The sequence below is a fragment of the Solanum verrucosum genome, unplaced genomic scaffold (assembly GCF_900185275.1).
Source record: "Solanum verrucosum unplaced genomic scaffold, falcon-dt-bn FXZP01000043.1, whole genome shotgun sequence".
Taxonomy (NCBI): Eukaryota; Viridiplantae; Streptophyta; class Magnoliopsida; order Solanales; family Solanaceae; genus Solanum; species Solanum verrucosum.
Window position 1 is genome coordinate 320,720 of NW_026020181.1, and position 15,580 is coordinate 336,299.

Sequence of the window (15,580 nt, forward strand, 5' to 3'; positions counted from 1 at the left end):
TCATCAATTATTGATCACTCCATCATTTAATTAATCATGTGTGATGTTAAGCTTATAATGATACTACATATTTCAAGGTAATTTTTTTTAGAAGAGCCCAAATATAACACATTTTCTATTTAAGAGGATTAAAGACACACATTTGAATTAATCAAAGCTTAAATATGCCTATTATACAATAAAATGACTAAGATTAAAATTTATTAATAATTGAGATATTACAGTTTAATTTTTCCCAATAATTTTCTTATTTAGGTATTTTAAGTAATTGTCTAAGACTAATGGTCCAATATTAATGACATTACCATTTTAGACTCCTAAATAGTATCTTATCAAATAAGATATTATTTTAATATTTTTACCTATTTTAATCATACAAACATGATATGATTTTAATATTTTACAATGCATAATCATATAACTATGAATTTTCTATATTACAAGAATAAAAATAAATATTTATTTATAGTTAGAGAGGGAAATACGTTATTATCACAAATAATTTTCCATTTTAGACATTTGAAATAATCTTCTAAGACTAAAATGATCAATTGGTAATGACATTACCATTTTAGACTCCTAAACATTATGTAGTCCAATGGGTAATATTTTAATACTTTTACCTTTTAAATTATTCAAACTTCATATGCTTTTAATATTTTTCCATTCATAATTATATAAGTATGACTTTCCTACATTACAAAAAATATCAATTATTTAGAGAGTAAAGTGTTATTATCCTCAATAATTTTCTTATTTAGGCATTTGTAGTAACCACCTAAGGTTAAAACAATCAATTGATAATGACATTACCATTTAGACTCTTAAACAATAGCTAGTAAGTTAGATAATATTTCAATACTGTTGCCATTATTAATCATACAAATAATATATGCTTTTAATATTTTACCATTTATAATCATATAATTATGAGTTTTCTAGAATAGTTATTCTATTCTTCATGTAAGGAAAAATTAATTATTTGTCAAGCCCCAAAAAAGTTGATGTACCTCAAGTCATGATGACATCTGCTAAATCCCACTAATTGGTTAGCCAAGCTTAAGTTTAGAATGGAGGTAACAAGCCTAGAAAGTAGAAGCACCAACAAAAACAAGAAACAAGGCAACAAAAGAGGTAACAACATAGAATCACATAAACCAACATATATACATGTATCGAGCGAGGACAAAAGATACGAAAGATCCATCCCAAAACATGGTGGACATCGTTTGTCACGATCCGAAACCTCGAGTCATGATGACACCTACCGTACCCCATTAGTAAGTAAGCCAATATGTATCTCAGAATAATAAGTAACAGGCGTGTCGAGTAGAAATAACAAACAATTAAAGATAAACAAAGCAATTCAAAGGAAAACAACTGAAAAAGGGAACAATAAAAATATATACAAATCAACAAAAGATCCAATCCAAGGACATGGTGGACACAAGTACAGAGCTACTAAAAAGAATACAAGTCCCAAAAGTGGAACAAAATACATACTTGTGGACCACTTCTGGTAGCTTCTCAACTACCTGATCAAGTATTGTAACGACCCAAAAACTAGTAGGTGGAACTAGAGCCTTACGAGTGTGTTGTCAAGTTGGATGTGGGGTATAGAAGTGTAAAACGACTTTTTGAGCTTAGGTTGAGGTGTTTAGGGGTTAAACGTCAAGATACGACCCCCCAAGGACCAACCAAGGGTCCTTGAGGAGGACCCTAAAGCCTAACCCAAGACCCCAAAGAACTCAAAAACTGTCCAAAAGAGGGCCACCTACGGATGGCACCTAAGACCAGTAGGTGGACCCACGCCCCGTAGGTAGGGGTCGTGGGTCAGGCCCTAAAAAATAAGCCTCATCCCTGACCTACGGACCAGCAGCACGACCCGTAGGTCCACTCATGATCTGTGAGTGGTGGGCGTGAGTCAAGTCTGCAATTCTGTCAAATCTCGGCCAACAGATGGGTTAACTTAGGTAATTCATTTTTAAGTTGTTTTAAGTAAGGGTTGTTTAATATACTATATATATATATATATAAAGTATTTTAATTCATTAAACACCCCCTTAATTCATTATAACCCAAGACCCCAAATCAAATCCCAAATACTCTCCTCCCAAAAAATTCTCTCTCTAAGACTCCATTGAAGAGCAAGAACAAAATCAAGCTAGGGTTTCAAGAAGCAGCCTTTATTCTTCAATTTAGTGTGGAAATCTTCATAAGGTATGTAAGTTTTCATTCTTGGATAGCTATCACCCAAGGTGTCCCTTCAAAAGCTTTTATGTCAAATCTATAATTCTCCAAATAGCTAGGGTTTCAACTTAACCCATGAATTCCTTTCAAGGTTTCTTTTAAAGGTTGAATTATATTTGTTTATGAATGTATTACTGATTTTATATGATTTTAACTCGAATTCCTCAAGAATCCATGAGTTCCCCAATCCTAGCTATGGTTCTTCTTTACATTATGAATGTTGTTGCAAGTTGATCCAAATTGATTGGGTGTGAGTAGATTATGATGTGATTGCATGATTTTGATATGATTCTACATGTATACTTGACTAACCTAAGATTCTGGGGTGAAATTGATGTGGCCTAGGGTTATGTAATGAAAGTGGCAAATTGAGGGTTCAAATGTGACCGTCTAAGATTGATGAACTTCATGGTAAATTGCCTTAGATTAGATCAGCTAGACATGGATTGCTTATAATTAAAGCTTGTAGATATGAACTAACTTGATTAGGGCTTACATGATGAATCATGGTTGAAGTGGTATTGAGATTTATTTTACTTGATGCTATATGGCTATAATTGAGTAAGAATGAAGCATGTGGCTATGTTTACCTTGAGAGTTAGGTTTACATGATGACCATGTGAGGTATTACTTGAGAGTAATGATTGTAGTATGAAGATGAATCTTAAGGGCTTTAATAGTAAAAGCTAATATGAATAAGTTAAGGATGTCAAAGCTTAGAGAAGGAAGCTATTATGTATGTTGAATTGTAGATGGAATTATTTTGAAAGGACTTCATCCACATGATATATAATATAAGTGTATACATGGAATGATTGTTGTAATTGAGTTATGACTGTATCTATGTCTCATATGGTGAATGCTAGATGTGTAACATGATCCTTAAATGCAAGATATGAGGAGTATGCATGATTATGATGTTATGCGCATGTTTTATGAACACTTAGAGCGTTGAGTGTATATGATGATAATGTTGTTGTTGTGTCATTGAAAGGACAATCACACACACACACCCCATGCATGAACATGACTATGATGTGTCTAAGGTATTGTTGAAAGTCTAATTCTCATATGCACCCTCACACATGACTATGCATGAAGATGTATATTTATGATAAGCTTGTTGTGTTGATTGAAAGACTATTCTCATGAACACACTATGAATATGATGTGAAAGGTTTACTCACATGTTGATGATTCTAAGGTTGAAAGGACATTCTCACCTAATGAATCAATGAGCTATTATGCTACTATGTTGGTTTGAGTGCCTAGTGCATTCTTTCATGAACATAAACTTAAGTAAAGACTTAGTATGAATTTTAAAGGGAATTATGCTTAGGACTAAGTGGATATGAAAATGAGATGGAAGCTTTTACGTTAGAACGTCCGGCTTCCCAATGTAAGTTATCTCATGAGATAGGAACCTTTTACGCTAGTAGTCTGTGTTTCTAGTAGCAATCTCCATATCCCATAACTATGTGCCCACATAGGTCTTTATCTAGTGGATCCACCTAAACGCTAAAATGAACGTTCTACCTTAGGCAAGTAGGACACCTCTTTTCGGTGTGGAGGTAGAACACCGGATTCCATGTAGCTCAACATGGTCTATGTCAGTTAAGGCTATTTCTCTCTATGATTAGAATATAAATTATGATAAGAACATGATTTATGTATTATGTTTCCTCAAGAGGTTCTACTTAGTATGAGTGGGGGTATTGGACTTCACTTATACATTGCACAAGTGAACTTTGAGAGTGGGCATGGTATGTCTCTCTTATGATATGATGATTATGAGTTAAATGTATGCTTTGTATAAATTATGAACATGGACTATACTTATGACTTCTTAATGAGCTTTACTTAGTGTGAGTGTGGGTATGTGACTTCACTTATACATTGCACAAGTAGACTTATAAAGGGGTTATAGTGTGGGTTCCTTATGCTATGAAGATATATGAACTTATGTTATGCATGATCATGGTGACCTAGAAGTGATACTTAGTGTAGATAAGATTATGGGATCCTATCTATGCATTGCACAAGTATATCTTAGAGTTGCTTATGTGATAGTTCTATTATGATGATATGATCTTGGTATGTAATTATGCATGTGAACTATGTCTTGTGACGAGTGGAGTATGCATTATGTTGTGTTGGAGACTATGCTTGTGATTATGATGATATCCTTTATCTTATGATGAATTGTGTCTGGTTTGTCTTACGAGCTATATTCTCCAACTATTTCAAAAATGATGTTCAAAAGTGGCATATAGCATGGTTTCAAATAAAATGTCCCTTTTATGCATGTTTTAAGGATTTTTATGCATGGCTTCCATACATAGTACATTTTTATACTAACCCATATTTCTACATTTTCTATAAGTGTAGGGTTTGGTGATATCGGATGCTACCCTCATGGCTAGGACTATAGTAGATCAAGAAGAAGAAGATTGGTGAGTCCTCATAGTAATCGAGGGCTTGACCAGATGTCCTTTATGTCTTTCTTTTATGTTTTAGACTTTTTGTAAGGGCCGTGTCCCTAAGATTGTATTCAAGAGTTTCAATTCAAATGTTATAGATGGTTTGAGACATAGTGTTATAAACTCTCTCTTATTTTATAAAAGACTTCTATTGTAAAGAAAAGTTTTAAATTCTGCACTATTTTTCCCTATGTTCTTATGTCATGATATGCAAAGGGGTTGTATGAGACCCCTTCAGGTTCAAGTACGCCGTATTACATCTTGGGGGTACCCCTGGGTCATGACAAGTATATCTGTGGTCTACCATTGTTCTGCCACAAGTCTGTCAAAGAATGCTACAGGCAGAGAGAAAAATGTACCTGCGGCCGATGAAGGTGGTGCTGTGAAAGACTGGGCTCTCAGGGCTACTTGCGTTGATATCATGGCAAACTCACTAGCAATACCCTCACCTTGTGCAGGCACAATTAGTACATGTGGCAACATGACTATTGGTGCTGCAGGACCTTCTCGTCTGTCATACAGTGGGTTGGCCACATATTTAATCTTAGTAACCGAAGTGAACTTAGTTTCTTCAATGTATCTATACACCTAATTGTTAGGAGGTATTTGGGCATGTTGGCAAAATCTCCTGAACATACAAGGGAAAAGAAGACTTGCTCTTTCATTGAGGGCACAATCCCTCATTTCTCTAGAAATTTACCGACCCACATTCAATGCATAACCCACAATGATACAAGCTATTAATGAAGCTTGGGAAGGTGAGAGAGTTTTATCATTTCTTGTTGGCCGCAACTGTGCATGAACTATCGCCCACCGAACTTTAGCCGGAAATGACAAAAATACCTTGGTGATGTGAAGCTTTGGGTTAGCTACCCATGATGTTGCCTCATCATCAATCCTGATCAACCCATCAATCCATGTTGTAAGGCCCTCTCGAGGCACCGAGTCACTCATCTCCAACTCACTTGTCACCGAATGATGAAGAACCTCATATCAACTTACTACAATAGGTGCAATGCATTTTGATCCATGCAGAAATCTATTAATTTTTGTCTTTGAAATATCTACCTTGGCTCCACAAAAATACACTTCATGTAGTAGTGCTAACTACAGTGTTGCTTCTTTCTTCCCCTCTTTTTTTGTTGTTGATGTTTTGGCAGTTTCAAAGTTAAGTTGAGAAGCATCATATAAGGAGTAGAACTCTCTGTTGAAATGCCTCTCAAAATGCCACGACTTTTTTTTCATGCCCCAAGCCTATACCCTGGACGTTGCTGGCACTCGAGAACCATTGGTGGTCCCCAAGCAAACCCTCATCCTGGCTGACTACAACCGGAAGACTAACTCAAGCATACATAAGCATCAAATTGAAAGAAACGTTTAAAAACAACTTACTAAATCTCAAAACTTCATAGAATATATTGAGTATGAAAGATAAATTTTAAATAACATATCTGAAACTGAAAAGACTCTCCAAAACTGTCTATCTATGAAGCCAGTACTATTAAGGAAGGATATCGGGACAAAACCCATGACACCTCAAAACTACTAACTTGAAGGAACTGTCAAGTCCTCTGGAATATAAAGAGGCTCACCAAAACTAACTGGAGTGTAGAGTGATCTCAACGAAGCGCCTGTTGATAATATGAACACCTATATCTACATCATAAAAGGATGCAGGTTGAATGACATCAGTAAATGGAATGTACGAGTATGTTATATGGCTGAGTAAACAAATAACTGAATTGAATGACTGAAAGAAACTCAACTGAATCAATACATAAACATGAAGTGAAAATCATTTAAGATTTATAATAAGATATGCAATAAAAACAATATGAAGATAATATACTTTAACTTGTGGGGAGTTTCTCTAACTGACAACCATTACTATGAGCATAGCCATGATGTAACGTCCCGCCTCACTTTGCAAAGGTGTCTATCCTATACCTTTCCTGGGGTATAAGATGATATCGTGACTATGGATCCATCAAATTGGCCTTCTCAGAGGCAGTGAGGAGTCATATGAAGAATCAATGCTATACTATCATACGATGGCTACGTAGTTTTGTGGGACTTCCAAATCATAAAAGACTCGAACCCAACTCGGTGCTCGATACTACTCCCAAAATAATTAACATAACTTTGTGCTCAATTTACCCATTACAAAGAATGGACTTCTTATATTACTTGAAATACTTTTCAAAACATGAGACGTGTTTACCTTCTTGAAAACATGCACTTATGAACATATCTTTCAAGTCCAGTAATTAACATAGGTACAATGTATATGAATACATATATGAATAAAAGTAACATTAGAAACTCTTAAGTCTTTATGAAATAGAACCTTTATATTTTTTCTCAAAACTCAGTTTGAAACACAATGATTGGCTTTCAAAAACTCTCAAGATTTAAAACTCAATTCGTAGGGTTCTTGCCTGATTATGAACATGAACGAGTCAACTTGATGACCTCAATAACCATATAGAAACTCATGAATACAACTCTTTCTCAAAACTCATCTTTACTTCCTTAAAAAACTCAGTTTAAAACTCAAGTATTAGCTTTAAAAAGCTTTTCAAAATTTATAACTCAATTTATAGGGTTCATGCAAAAATATGGACATGAATGACTCAACTCAAGAATGTTAATGCATAACACATAGCAATTAAATAATTAAAAGTAGAATTTCAAAAAGAAATAGGAACCCAAAAACTCAAAATTAACAAATCTCAAGAATACTCAAATCTCGGGGTAGAATATTAGATTACTTTTTTACTGATTTGAAAGTAGATGTAGGGCGTGAGGATGAACTATTCAAACACTATGATAACCTTACATACCTGTAAGAACAAGGTTCTTGAAGAATCTTGAAAAAGAACTTGGTTTGAATCCTTGAAACCCTAGCTTGAAGGAGAACAATCAAGAAAATCTCTCTTGAGATTCTTGAAATCTCTATGACCAAGAATTATGATTTTCCTTAGTGATTCAAAATTGTATGGAGGAATTGGAGTTGAAAAGATTGATATTCTTGGAGAAGGACTTACCTTGAAGAAAATCTTGAAAAAGATTGAAAGAATCTTGAAAAAGATTAAAAGAATCTTTAATAGAGTCTTCTACTTTGATTTTTCCTTAGGGTTTTTACCTAGGGTTTGAGAGAGAAGAGAATGATGAATTCAACTATGAAAATTTGATTGTTTTGAGCCTTTTATTAGTCAAGAAACTCGTTTAGAGTTTTCTTGGAGGTAAAAAGACAAAAAGACCCCTCTAATGTTTTCCCATCGGCTAATTCGTCACTGCATTGTATCAGTTACTAAAATGATCATAACATTTTACTTAGAAATTGGATTGACGAAAATTTGGTGGCATTGGAAAGTAGAATCAAATGTCTTTAATTTGATAGGCTATGGGCCACATAACCTTTTATATACAAAGAGATATGATCGTTTGAAGTTGACCCAAGTAGAATCTTACATCAAAACGTAATAGATAAGGAAACTTTCAACTCTGCTTTGTGATAAGGGATTCTAGTGACTTTAATTCATATCCAAATCATTTACACACTAAAGAATTTACCCATACACATATGGGTAATCAAAACACTAAAGCTCTCTGCAGTATCATGGCTTTCTCAAGATTGTTTTGCTTAGAATAACTCATCCATAAGGATCTTGGTATTTACTTTTCAAACACCTTTAGTATGACGGGTAGTAGAATGGATATGAGAACACACAAGTTAGAATAAATTTCTTATGACACAGTTCTTACACGATTTAGAGTATGAAAGAAAGAAGATTTTCCTAAGTGCCTGTAGTCTCTCATTTATAGAAGTGGGGCCCTCACAACCATAAATAAGATCCTACTTAACATGACTTCATAGACACCCTAGAACACTTGAACTATGTGCTCTGATACCAAGTTTTTCACTCCCCGAGCCTATACCCTGGACATGGCCGGCAGTAGAGAACCATTGATGGTCCCCAAGCAAACCCTCATTCTGGCTAACTACAAGCGGAAGACTAACTCAAGCATACAAAAGCTTCAAATTGAAAGAAACATTTAAAAAAACTTACTAGATCTTAAAACTTCACTGGATATATTGAGTATGAAAGATTAATTTTAAATAAAATATCTTAAACTGAAAGACTCATGAAAACTGTGTAACTATGAAGCCTCTACTATTAAGGAAGGAAGTTGGGACAACACCCAAGACACCTTAAAAATACTAAATGGAAAGTAACTGTGTAGTCCTCTGGAATACAAGGAGGCTCACCAAAGCTAATTGGAGTGTAGAGTGATATCAACCAAATACTTGTTGATAATCATGAACACATATATCTGCATCATAAAAGGATGTAGGTCGAATGACATCAATACATAATATGGTTGAGTAAACAAACAACTGAACATAATGACCGAAAGAAACTCAACCAAATCAATACATGAACATGTAGTGAAAACCATTTAAGCTTTACAATAAGATATGCAATAAAAGCAATATGAAAATAACATACTTTAACTTGTGGGGAGTTTCTCTGACTGACAACCATTACTATGAGCCTAACAATGATACAACGTCTTACCGCATGTTGCAAGGGCCCATCCTATACCTTGCCTGGGGTATGAGATGATACCGTGACTATGGATCCATCTAATTGGAGTTCTCAGAGGTAGTGAAGAGTCGCATGAAGAATCAATGCTATCATATCCTACGCTGGCGTGGAACTTCCGAATCTTAAAAGACTCAAACTCAAGTCGGTGCTCGATACTACTCAAAAAATAATTAACATAACTTTGTGCTCAATTTATCCATTCCAAAGAATGAACTTCTTACATTACTTGACGTACTTTTCAAAACATAAGACACGTTTACCTTCTTGGAAACATGCACTTATGAACTTATCTTTCAAGTCCCACAATTAATATAGGTACATATGTATATGAATATATATTTGAATAAAATAAAATTAGAAACTCTTAAGTCTTTATGAAATAAAACCTTTAAACTTTTTCTCAAAACTTAGTTTGAAATACAATGATTGGTTTTCAAAGACTTTCAAGACTTATAACTCAATTTGTAGGGTTCATGCGGAATTATGGACATGAACGACTCAACTTGAGGACCTCAATACCCATATAGAAACTCATGAATACAACTCTTTCTCAAAACTCATCTTTACTTCCTCAAAAAATTCATTTTAAAACTCAAGTGTTGGCTTTAAAAAGATTCTCAAAATTTATAACTCAATTAATATGGTTCATGCAAAATTATGGACATGAATGACTCAACTCAAAAATTTTATTGCATAACATATAACAACTCAATAATTAGGAGTAGAATTTAATAAAAAATAGGAACTCGAGAACTCAAAATTAACTCATCTCAATAATACTCAAATATAGGGGTAGAATATTAGATTACTCTTTTAATGATTTGAAAGTGCATGTAGGGCGTGAGGACAAAATACTCCAACACTATGATAACCTTACATACCTGGAAGAACAAGGTTCTTGAAGAATCTTATAAAAGAACTTGGTTAGAAGCCTTGAAACCTTAGCTTGAAGGAAAACAATCAAGAAAACCTTTCTTGAGATTCTTGAATTAGTTTCTTGAAATCTCTATGATCAAGAATTATGATTTTCATTAGTGAGTCATAATTATATGGAGGAATTTGAGTTGGAAAGAATGAAATTTTTGGAGAAGGACTTACATTTAAGAAGAATCTTGAAAAAGATTGAAAGAATCTTGAAAAAGATTAAATGAATCTTGAATAGAGTCTTGTACTTTGATTTTTCCTTAGGTTTTTGCCCTACGGTTTGAGAGAGAAGAAAATGATGGATTATAAGATGAAAATCTGATTGTTTTTGGCCTTTTATAAGTCAAAAATTCGTTTAGGGTTTTCTTGGAGGTAAAAGGACAAAAAGACCCCTTTTAATGTTTTCTTGTTGGCTAATTCATCACTGCATAATATCAGTTACTAAAATGGTCATACATTTTTACTCAGAAATTGGATTGATGCGAAATTGGTGGCGTTGGAAAGTAGATTCAAATACCTTTAATTCGATTTGTTATGGGCCACATAACTCTTTATATTCTAAAAGATATAGCCGTTTGAAGTTGACCCAAGTAGAATCTTACATCAAATCTTAATCGATAAGGAAACTTTCAACTCTACTTTGTGCTAGGGGATTCTATTGATCTTAATTCATATCCAAATAATTCCCACACTAAAGTATTTACCTTTATACACATGGGTAATTTATGAATCACCCGATATGACCCTACATGTAAATGAAGAATGGCTCGAGTCTTAACTTAGAAATTCTCATGTGTTACAATATCTCCCCCTTGGGATCATTCATCCTCGAATGACGGCTGGTCTAAGAATGGAAAGGGGTTACTCTTAATTTATTCAAGTCTAACTCGGAATCACAAAGTACTTAACATAGGGTGATTATTCTGATCTAAATCACAAGATTTGTACCTCTATATGAAATCTCATCCCAAGAACACTACTCCTTACCGCTATATTCAACTAACATTGAGCTCATAACATGAAACACCTAATGTATCACGTATTGTCCACATGTTAACAACACCAGATTCAAGCTTAGAACGTTATCCACTCTATAGACTCATACTAACCCACTTTCTAAGAACTTCTCATCCTCTCTACCAACTGAACTTTCATGCATTACCACCAGGAAGCTGACTTAGTACTCATTGTAAAACCTTATCTCCTTCTTCCTCCATATTCATAACCTTAGATGGAATAAACACACCCATCACTATCATAATAAGAAATAGCACTCCTCTCCTTTATCATCATACAATTACTATCAACAACACCACTCACCAAAACTAAAAAGGATTACTGAAAGGACTTTAGGGAAAAAGATCATAAGTACGATTCATTCGAGATATTTGATATAAGAATATGCATGGCATAACATTATGTTGCTAGCCATTGAGAGTAAATCATGAATTTTTTAGACCAAGCGTACTATGAGACATGAATGCTTATATGAATAGGTTAATATCATGAGGCTGATATCCATGACTTTATGGATAAGATTGAGATCAATGGGCTAAATTCCTTGCCCCTCATTCTTGAAACTAAAATAGATGTGAATCTCTCTGAAGGGTATGAGAATAGGTCATAGATACAATTCTGATATTAGGAATATCAACAAGATGTTGTAATAACTAAACTTTGAGAAATACGCTAGAGTATGAATGGATTGATGAATCTCTTAAACTCATTCGAAAACATCACTCTCTCATCCTCAACACTTGAATTGGTTTCTCATCTCATCATCTCCCCCTTATGTCTAAGGTTGACGTTTTTAAAGCTAAATATCTATTCCATCATCTCTAAATTAGTCGACATTCCCTTTAATACTCAGAAAAGCTGATCTTATGGCTACAGAACACTTCATAAGTAGGTACGAAGACTCCTTCTAAGACCTCTTTCTAATATTCTTCTATTAACCTCTTCTCATTGGCTTATAAGGTAGCTTCATTTAACTCTTAAAGAAGAAAAAAAAATAATGCTTACCTCAGCCTATTCCACATTGACGACTCAAATATACTATCTAGGCTATATATGGAAAACAATAAACTTAATTAGAACCTAATCTAGTTACATAAAACCTCGGGTACACCTCTTAATGTTCTTGTTACTCTAATGAATTAGCCACACTTCACTACTCTTACCTCAAAGTTAGAATCCCACACTTGTATCACTCACCTTCATTGTAACTAACCTCTTAACTCCTTTCCTACTCTATGTCAAGTCTACCAAATCAGATATCAAAACTAATAGCATCACTCTCATGTTGCCATTCTTGTTTACCACAACTCTCATCTCAAATTCAAGCTTAATGTTTATTACTAATCCCGGATATCAACACGATTGCTCGCTTACTATACTAGCTTACAACTACTAGATAAAAAATAAGAAACATACGCCTACTAAGACCTCATGAAAAGTAGTCAATATTTACCTCTTAGTCTTCATACTTACAATTTACCACCACATTTCCTTTCACAACTTAAGTACTATTTACTCATTCAATATACATCGTTGCTTAATTAGTTCTATAACACTATGAATATTATGGGTTCTTTATCAACTCATGAATACTCTACTCTTTTATTCAACACCTATACTTGGCCTTCACTAACATTGTGTAAATTCCCTTCTGGTTAAAGTATAGTCTAAGGCATCTATACTAGTAAATCTTACTCTACCTTCTATTATGAAATCTACACAAACTCATCACTTCATACTCTACCTATAAGTGGAAAATCCTTATTAATATATAACTTTCTCGGTGCATGACTACAACATCTTAATTTTCCTCATCACCCTCTCCCTTCTTAGATTACTATACATCCGCATACTTTTCTCTATCTCTCGGCACTTCTACTACTATTGCTCGTAATCACGTAACTCATACTATCTTTTTGGGTGAAAATACCACCCCAAGCTCTAAAACATACTTCCTTATAAGGGTCTTAACCGAACAAGGTTTAGAGAAGAGAGTTTGGGGGTACATCTCTCTTTTAGCTTGAATGCACGATTCACATGAATAAGAGTGCATTCTTTTGAATCAGAACACTTAAGCTCACTCACGGGCTTCTATTATTCCCCTCTGCAGTCTCATGACTTTCTCAAGATTTTTATGCTTAGAATAACTCATCCATAAGGATCTTGGGATTAACTTTTCAACCACCTTTAGTATGAGGGGTAGTAGAATAGATATGAGAATGCACGAGTTAGAATAAATTCCTTATGACACAGCTCTACTACACGATTAAGAGTATGAAAGAAAGGAAAATTTTCCTAAGTGTTTATAGTCCCTCATTTATAGAAGTGGGGCCCTCACAACCATAAATAAGATCCTACTTGACATGGCTTCATAGACACCCTAGGAAACTTGAACTCTGTGCTTTGATACTAAGTTTGTCACGCCCTGAGCCTACACCCTAGACATGGCCGGCATTCGAGAACCATTGTTGGTCCCCAAGTGAACCCTCATCCTGGCTGACTATAAGTGGAAGACTAACTCAAGCATACATAAGCGTCAAATTGAAAGAAACATTTAAAAACAACTTACTAAATCTCAAAACTTGACTGAATATATTTAGTATGAAAGATTAATTTTAAATAAAATATCTGAAACTGAAATACTCTCCAAAACTATCTATATATAAAGCCTCTACTATTAAGGAAGGATGTCGGGACAAGACCCAAGACACCTCAAAACTACTAACTGGAAAGTAACTATGAAGTCCTCTTAAATACAATGAAGCTCACTAATGCTAACTGGAGTGTAGAGTGATCTTTTCGAAGCGTTTGTAGATAATATGAACACCTATATCTGCATCATAAAAGGATGCATGTCGAATGACATCAGTACATGGAATGTACGAGTATGTAATATGGTTGAGTTAAAAAATAATTGAACTGTATGTCCGAAAGAAACTCAACTGAATAAATACATGAACATGAAGTGAAAACCATTTAAACTTTACAATAAGATATGTAATAGAAGCAATATGAAAATTATATACTTTAACTCCTGGGGAGTTTCTCTAACTGACAACTATTACTATGAGCCTAGCATGATACAATGTCCCACCACATGTTGCAACGGCCCATCCTATACCTTGAAGAATCTTATAAAAGAACTTGGTTAGAAGCCTTGAAACCTTAGCTTGAAGGAAAACAATCAAGCAAACATTTATTAAGATTCTTGAATTAGTTTTTTGAAATCTCTTTGACTAAAAATTATGATTTTCATTATTGATTCATAATTCTATGGAGGAATTTGAGTTGGAAAGAATGAAATTCTTGGAGAAGGACTTACCTGGAAGAAGAATCTTGAATAGAGTCTTCTACTTTGATTTTTCCCTAGGGTTTTGCCCTAGGGTTTGAGAGAAAAGAGAATGATGGATCAAAAGATGAAAATCTGATTGTTTTGAGCCTTTTATTAGTCAAGAAATTTGTTTAGGGTTTTCTTGGAGGTAAAAAGACAAAAAGACCCCTTTTAATGTTTTCACGTCGGCTAATTCATCACTACACTGTATTAGTTACTAAAATGGTCATAGCTTTTTTCTCAGAAATTGGATTGACATGAAATTGGTGGTATTGGAAAGTATATTTAAATACATTTAATTTTATAGGTTATAGTCCACGTAACTCTTTATATTCTAAGATATATGGTCGTTTGAAATAGACCAAAGTAGAATCTTTCATTAAAACATAATCGATAAGGAAACTCTCAACTCTACTTTGTCCTAGGGAATTCTAGTGATCTTAATTGATATCTAAATCATTCCCACACTAATGAATTTACCTTTACACATATGGGTAATTTATGAATCACCCGATATGACCCTTCAAGTAAATGAAGAATGATTCGAGTCTTAACTTAGAAGTTTTTAGGGTGTTACATTTTTGGTTATCCACTCAAAGTGATGCCTCTTGAACATGTCATAAATCTCCGGGAAAGCTTGCAAATTAGCCTGAACAATCTTTTTTCCAGGTATAATGGGCCTCCGGCCTATTCTAGCAAACTTGGACAGTACGCCAGATTCAAAAATAGTTCGTGACCCAGGAATTGCCCATGTATTGTGGATAACCTCGATGAGCTGTTGTTGGACCACTGGATTAGATTCCCTCTCCCGAACAAACTTCGTAACAGTGCCACCACTATCACTGGCGTCGATGTCCTTTTGGCTATCCCTTTCTTCTTCCTCAGCCTCAAGTGCAGGTGGGTTATTTGTTGAAGCCCGAGTTGATCATCACACCCCTGCTGACTCTTAAAACCATCTCGTTCCT

At 34.4% G+C, this 15,580-nt stretch overlaps 2 protein-coding genes across 6 annotated transcripts in view; one reads left to right on the forward strand and one right to left on the reverse strand.

Moving 5' to 3' along the window:
- The window catches only part of LOC125829219 (elongation factor 1-alpha), a 369,546-nt gene that overhangs the window by 154,349 nt on the left and 199,617 nt on the right, over positions 1-15,580 (reverse strand). The window lies entirely within an intron of this gene.
- LOC125829220 (elongation factor 1-alpha) overlaps positions 1-15,580 on the forward strand; it is a 248,290-nt gene that overhangs the window by 46,288 nt on the left and 186,422 nt on the right. The gene's annotated exons all lie outside the window — the stretch shown is intronic.